The sequence below is a fragment of the Somniosus microcephalus genome, chromosome 18, assembly GCF_052327205.1.
Source record: "Somniosus microcephalus isolate GS21.2 chromosome 18, FLI_Smic_1.0, whole genome shotgun sequence".
Taxonomy (NCBI): domain Eukaryota; kingdom Metazoa; phylum Chordata; class Chondrichthyes; order Squaliformes; family Somniosidae; genus Somniosus; species Somniosus microcephalus.
The window spans coordinates 60849214-60856767 of NC_141004.1; the positions used below are offsets into that span (position 1 = coordinate 60849214).

Genomic DNA, 7554 nt, shown 5'->3' on the forward strand with positions numbered 1-7554 from the left:
CCATAAATAAAGCCTCTTGAACAACTTCTTAACTCCAATGTTTTTTTCTATTGTAAATGTCAAGCTAACAAGCTGATAATTCCCAAGATCGTATTTTTTTAAATCTTTGCAACAACAGCATTTACTTTCCAGTCATCTAGCACTACCCCTGTATTTAATAAACTGGAAAATAAATTCCGCAGCAGTCCCTCATTCCCGCTCTCATTGCCGTAAGTATACATGGTTGTATTCCATCTGGTGGCCCTGTCACTTTATGCATATTCAACACACTTCAGTGTTCTATTGTCCACTACTTATCTCTATATTCTTCATAAATTTCAAACCACTCCAAAGCTATCTCTAATGGTTATGCAATCCAATTACAAGCTTAATTACAAATCTGGTAAATATAGTTCCGAGACTTTGCCAAGATTAATCCAGTGGTTTAAACTCCAACTAAGTATTGATTGAAACAACTCTTCAAACTGTAAATTGGATTCTTTGAAACTTCAACAAATTAATTCAGATGAAACAACTCATCATGGGGAGAAGATTGGTTTTCAGACAATTGTTGATGCAATGAGGAAAAAGATAAAGTCTGCTGACTTTAATTTCTCCCAAGCAACCTTAAATAATTCAGACTTTATAGCTAAGCGTCCTATAAGGAGCCCTGAAAACCAAATTGTAAAATGTAATAAGTCAGAAGGACAGGAACTTGACAACAGAGGAATGTTTCATGCTTTACGAGAGTTGATTGCATTGCCAGACAAAAATCTGGACCCATCTGTTAGTTCAAGCAAAAAAAGAACGGCTTTGAAAGATCCTTGCTAAAGAGAATGGGATAGATTTTGATTTTGTGCGATTGTGTAAAACGCTGAAGTCAATGGAAATAAAAATCGGGAAAGATGTAAAACGGGCTGCGGACTCAATGGCCGAGATTTTCCGGGTGGGTCACTGGGCGCGATCGGTGGCGGGTCGGGTGGGAAATTGTTTTTTTTCCCCCAGCTGGTCGGGACTCCGCTGTGAACCCACCACCACGTGCCTTTCCCTGATGTCGGGTCTGTCAGCGCTGAGCAGACCTGACACGCAGCAGCAAGGGATCCAATTCAGGTCATTATGACTTTGTTTTGAGATCATTAAGAACACATTTGAGCTCACCTTGTGATTTTACGTGCTCGCCCACGGGGTCCTCGCTGCTCGGAGATCACGTCTGTTAAACTGAGGTGGGAGATCAATGGCCATTGAATCAGCTGATTGCTTGACAGCGTGAAATGTGCTAGAGAAGCTTCCACCTCACAGCTCTTCACTTGCCAAGCTCAGAAGCTGTTGCTTACTGCATTTGGAAGACAGATTGAGCTTTATGCAGGTTGCAAGTGTTTGGAGCAAACTCTCCATCCAGTGTCACCTCATTGGAGCAACCTCTCTCACCATTGACAGATCGCTTCTGTCATCTCAATTTCACCTGCCATCTATTCCATCAGCATGGGTGCCCTTTATACTCTCTCACCTTGGCCCTCAGAATCCGACCACGATCAGCCCCAACACCGGCACACCAGCAGCACCAACAACAACACCAACCTTCTCCACAATCAACTGATGCTGCACAGGACAGAGGGCATCAGCACCCAACCACATTGTCGCCCGGGAGGCCAGGGATGGCCTCACCATGACCAGATTAACTTCACTTGATGCTGTACACCCTGGCACCACCCCACACCAACACCATAAAGCATCCCTACAATGTCCAAGCCGTTCCTTTCACACTCACCACTATTGAGGGAGGCAATGTTATGTCTCACCATTCACTACAACTCACCAAGCCACTTCCAAAGGTGCACGCAAATCTGTCCAAGAAAGCAAAGTGTTGAAAATAAAGTTTTCAATGTTTGACACCACATTAGCAGAAACTTTACATAAACATTGGATAACACACCCAAGTGTCTACCATTGTGTGTTGTTAGTTGGTATGATTGCACTAGGATGAGGGTGAGTGTGAGGGGTGACTAACGAGATGGGGATGTGATAATGTAGATAGGGAAAGAGGGATGGGTGGAGGGCCAAGGTATGTTGGTGTGAGTAAGGATATGCAGGGGTAGAGTAGGGAAGGAAGAGTGATGGGGATGTGATGAGAGGCACAGCAGGATGAGGTTGAGTGTGGCTTTGTACTCACGTTTCATGATCTACTGAGATCATTGAAACATTTGCGGCTCTGCACGCAGGTCCTCCTGACCACATCCCTGCTTGTGCCCTCCTCTGCAATGTCCAACCAGGCTGTGTTGATCTCCTGGGGAGGTCTCTTTCGCCCATGGGAAGGGAAGAAAACCACCCTGCGTGCTGTGACTCCCTCCATAAGCATATAGAGGGAGGCATGGGAGAGCCTGGGTGCAGCCCTGCACCTCTGTGCAGTGATTGTCTGTGTTTGCAGTCCCTCAATGCTGTAGAATACTAAGCACAAATGTCAAAATAAAGTTGGCCATAGTCCCTTTAAGGAAACTGGCTGATGATGCGTCATCAAATGACGTCACCAGACCCGCTTCCTCTAATTGACCGGGAAGCACGTTGGGCGGAATTAGCAAGCCCAATCAAAGTAAATTCATTTCACAGAGGCCGGGATGGAGACAGCAGCGGGGTCGGGAGCCATTACTGACATCGCCCGCTACGGACCCACCGAGGTTAGCAAATTCGCCGCCAATAGCACCCTTATACTATCGCACAGTCAAAATCTACCTCAATATGACTAAGCTCCATTGGTAATTGTCAACTGATAATTACTTAAATATTTGCTTCCATTCACTAAGTGACTGTGGTCAATGACTAAAGCATTAAAAATGGCACGAACCATGAGAATGGGGAACGGACCTTTTCGGAATGTTTCTCTTTATAACGGGGGACACGGATCACACGTCAATTCTCACATGACCTTTTCTTCCTCCACGCTTTAATTCTTATCAATAACTAGTCAAAATTAAGCTTTTCACTGTTTCCGAAAATATTCATACCCAGTTCACTGAAAAATAGAGCCACAGAGCTTGTCATCATAGGACGCGCTTCTTTGACAGCCCCTGAGAATTAAGTGACAAACTTGAGCATTTTATTAAAATCCATATTTGTTCTTTATGAGTGAATCCCAGTCAAACATTTCCTGATGTGGGGAATAACTGACGCTAATCGTTTAAATGTACTCAGGTAAAGATGAGAATTGTACCACAGGATAAAAAGTCCCTAAGAAACACATCCCTCGGTATAAATGTTCCCCTTCCCAAAGGCAACTGAAGGGCAAATATGCAACTCAGATCACATTTGTTAAACAAGTGGCAGCAGCACGATAGGAATTGGATGAACTATCTCTCATCGAATGGAAATAACAGGAAGTGGCAGCAGGGCTTCCCACTGGTGCAGTCTCACACCAATAAACACAATACACAACACGTGAAACAGAATAATTGCGGCAGGTTGCTGCAGCTATATCTGCTCTTTGTGGAGTTGTTAGGAAGCCTGTTAACAACGGAAGGATTCCACTGTGAAAGAAGTTTTGAAATTTGTTTCTGTATTGCTGACGTGGACAAGCCTTTTCCTGAAAAGGTGAATGGCCAGAAAATGAAAGTTGCACTTGCGACATTTGAACAACATACTTGTACATTGTACCCAGTTGCTCCCGCAGTACAGTCCCCACCATTGACACCATTTGCGCTTACCAAGGCAGCCACTTATATCGGGCAAATGGTGCTGGCTGTTTGCCATTACCATAAGCATCAATTGCAAAGGCGCTGATTATTTCGGGCAGTTCAATAAGTTCATACCTTGTACCGACCGATGTAAAACTTTGTTTTTGGTTTCTGGTACTGTACGGGGTTTTGCACAGGTGTGTTTGGGTCAGTCAGCTTTGCCTCTGATTACCTTCTTTGAGCAGTTCGTATCGCTCACCCCCTGGGTTCTGGACACCGGACTTAGATACAGGCAGCGATACAGAGAAGACTCGAGTAGACAGGTGGTTGGATGCAAACAAAACCAAGATTTTATTGAAGAGGAAAACTTGATACAATCTTATGGAAAAATTACTGGTGTTCACTTCTACAGGCAAAAATTACAAGAGAGTCATAATAATGCTATACTTATACAGGGAATGGGGAACACACGGCACATCGAGGGAAAACAACTACCTTAACAATCCCCTTATCCTTATCCCACCCCCCTATACCTAACTAGGTTAAGCTATGAGGGGTCAGAATTCATGCTCACCAATGAAAGGGGTTTGTTAGACTCAAAACAGCATTTGGGTTCGGGGTTCGCTCTTGGTGCTCTCTGGAGCCTGCCGTCATCACGTGGGCTCCGGGTGCTGCAGGGGCATTGTCCAGGTTCGAGTACCCCAAAGTTAAAGTCTCTGCTTGGGTACTTTACCTTGCAGGGATGGTCCTTTGTCGACAGCTTGGGTTTGCATGAAGATAGTCGCAGGTCAGCTGAGGCTGAAGGCCCGATGATTCGAAGCCTACCCTCAGTTGGCCTTCCCTCGGGTGGTTTTCTCTCCTCCCCTCGTCGCGTCCCGCTTCGCCTGGCCTGAATTGCCCGTGTTCGCCCGACCCGGTGCCGGGGTTAGTCCAGATAGAGTGGGAGAGGGCACGGGCAAAGGCCAGGGGGAAAGCGCAGGACGGGGGAAGAGCGGCAGCCATGAGGGCGAGGGGCCGAAGGACCGGGGAGCGGCAGCACCAGCACAGCACAGCAGCAGGAGAGCACAGTAGGAGTTCACCGATTGTTACCTGGGGGCCTTCAATTATACCTTTGTTGAAAACCCTTATCTGCGCGCCAAATCAGGTTAGTTCTTTGTTTTAATTTTGGCAGGCTAGTTAAAATAATGGTAGCAATCTATACTGACGGTTTTTAGATGGCCGGTAATTGCATCTACCGGCCCGATAATTGACTTGTATTGTCCTGAAAGTCCTTGATAGGCTTGTCCAGCCTCGATGGATGTGCTTAATCTGTTTCCGATTATGTATGCAGACTGTTTGATGGCTTTAACTGTAGGCCTCATTGAATTTAGATCTGTCTCCAACTCGGTCTAATACATAATTCACAGTTCTGTCTGGGTCCCAAAACACAAAGTTCTTTTCACAGAAAGCCTTCAGCCTTAGTTTCGATTTCTCCCAAGCTGTCTGTGCTGCAGAATCTATTTTGGAAACCCGTAGGCTTTCTGCCACGAGGCACGGACGCCATCTTGGGTTCCCCTTTTAATTCAAAAATGTCCGTGCAGGGTCCCTTTTATTAAATAACCTTCGGGGAGATGCACAAATTTTGAAAATCTTACACTCCCCCCTGTGATACTAAAACTTGCTTGAAGTATCATACCTTTTAAGGTGAGCAAAATTTTTCTGACCCTCCATAGTCAACCTTCCCCTGTAATTATCTATCTAATATACCCACGACACATGCACTTCCCATTCCGCGAAAATGTAGTGCACATCAGCATACAAAGAGTAAAATTACAGGCTTTACACACACATCCAAGCATGGAGGGGTCCTACACCCCTGCACCACTTGTCACACATATCTTTATTAAACTGCGACACAAAAGAAAACAAAAGAAAAACCTTTAATTGAAAATAACGAACACAAAGAAACAACAATTCTTTAATCGAAAACAGGGAAAAACTTAAACCGGCGTATCTTCCTCCACCTTTACATAATGTTCTTTCCAAAAGCTCTGGTTTTGGAATTCTGACCACCGACCTTTTCCCTTACACTGAATGCAAACTGAATACAGCACTATTCCTAACTGGCAAACCACGAGAATGTGAGAAGCCAGTCTGATCCACGAAGGGACCTCTATATTATTGAAAAGATTCCACCAGGGTGGAGTCACAATATCCACTATCTTAATCCCTATCTCTATTGTTTTCTGCTCGAGAGTGTAGAAATGTTTCTGTGAAACTATAACGGCTTTTAGAATTTTGGTCAAATGTTCAGGGAGAGGGGGAATTTCGCAGCCAAAGTGCGCTACGTACTTCTGCAAGTTTGTAAAATTCTCCTTCGCAGTGAGGTGAACAGTGGAGGGTTCAGGGATGGGGACAATTCGCTCCTGGGCCACTTGAACTTCTGCCTTGGGTTTAAAACAGAAACTGCTGTCACTAACCGGGCACCAGCTGTGCTGACCGTGCTGGTAGTGGGATGCGCCGGTGGTGACACAATATGTCCCACCCCCTATATATGCTACCTGCAGGGGAACATGGCCTTGTGCCATTGCCTCCATGGTGCAATTTATAGGCTTCGCGTCAGCAGCTCTGAACCCACACTGCGGTCTTGAGAAGGCATTCAAGTGCTGGGGGTACAGGATTATGTGTGCTCCCCGGCTCCGGCACCCTGAAAGGTCAGTACCTGTCATAGCGTGCTCCCACTTAATGACGTAAGGCGGGACCGCTGTGAACCGAATGTGTGCACCCCCTTGAATGACTCCAATGTTCTCAACCCTGTATACCGGTGCAGGTCGGGCTGTCCTACCCATGACCGGCATCCTAACTACTACTCCCATGATTGTGTGGTTGGACCGCCCACAATCCACGGGGACTGGATAGGCTTCGGAGGCTAGCCGGAGTTGGCACGGGCTCAATGCGTTCTCAAAAGGGTGGAGGGCTGCGAGGTGCTTGTTGCTAATCCAGGAGGGGACCAAACCTTGTTTTAAATCTTCCAGGTTACTGCGGCCCTCTCCCAGTAACCGCGCCCCATATAACATGCACACCTCATTCTGCGCAGCTTGGTCAGAAGCATTTCTGTCCTCCCTTATGAGAGCATTTACTATCTTTGCGTGCTTTTCCAACTCGGCTATGATCTCTTTTAAATGGACCATCATGGCCTGGTCCTCATGCAACTCCGAGCCCACTACCTTGTTCTCATCCTGTAATATCCCTTTTAACTGTGTTTTTAAACTGTTTATCTGGGTCTGCAGCTCTATGTCATCCAAGCTGTTGATGACAGAGGACCCAGTGTTAAACGCAGTAAAAACATCATTCCATACACCCCTTCTTTGTCTCCCTGGGTTACCCAAAAATTCTCGGCGTGTGGTGTAGAGTTCGGTCTTGTCCACGTGGGCAAAATCGAACTCGTAAAATTTCTTGAACATGTCCTTTAATAGGGCCTGGTATAACTGCTCTGTTTCTTTGGAGCACCACTCCGGTAAATGTACCTCCGTGAGATTTAAAATCACGGAGGCTACCGCGTAGTGTACCCCCTGGTACAGCATCTGATCGGTGGGGACTAGTACCAATCCATTCCCTGGTACCTTGGTGGTGGTGGGGCAATCTTCCCTGGATAACCTCGCCACCTGTGCCGTGGGTGGGGGCTTATGGGGGCGGGTTACTGTTAGGTCCGTGTATCTTAATGTTGTGTCCTTCAATAATCAGACAACAGACTGCAGGGAACGATTCAACAGGTGTTTACTGAATGAGGGTTACTCTAGAACTAACCGTACAGATCACTACTCAGGGTTTATATACAGGTGTGGTCACTGCCGGTACTACAGTATACAGGAGCTGTAAAAAGTAGTTCTCTCCCTTAAGGTATATATACATTACATACATTACAATTCCT

The 7554-nt window shown here is 46.1% G+C and overlaps 1 pseudogene; it reads right to left on the minus strand.

Moving 5' to 3' along the window:
- LOC147105320 (uncharacterized) overlaps nucleotides 1-4417 on the minus strand; it is a 123019-nt pseudogene extending 118602 nt beyond the window's left edge.
- Between the last annotated feature and the right edge of the window lie 3137 nt (nucleotides 4418-7554).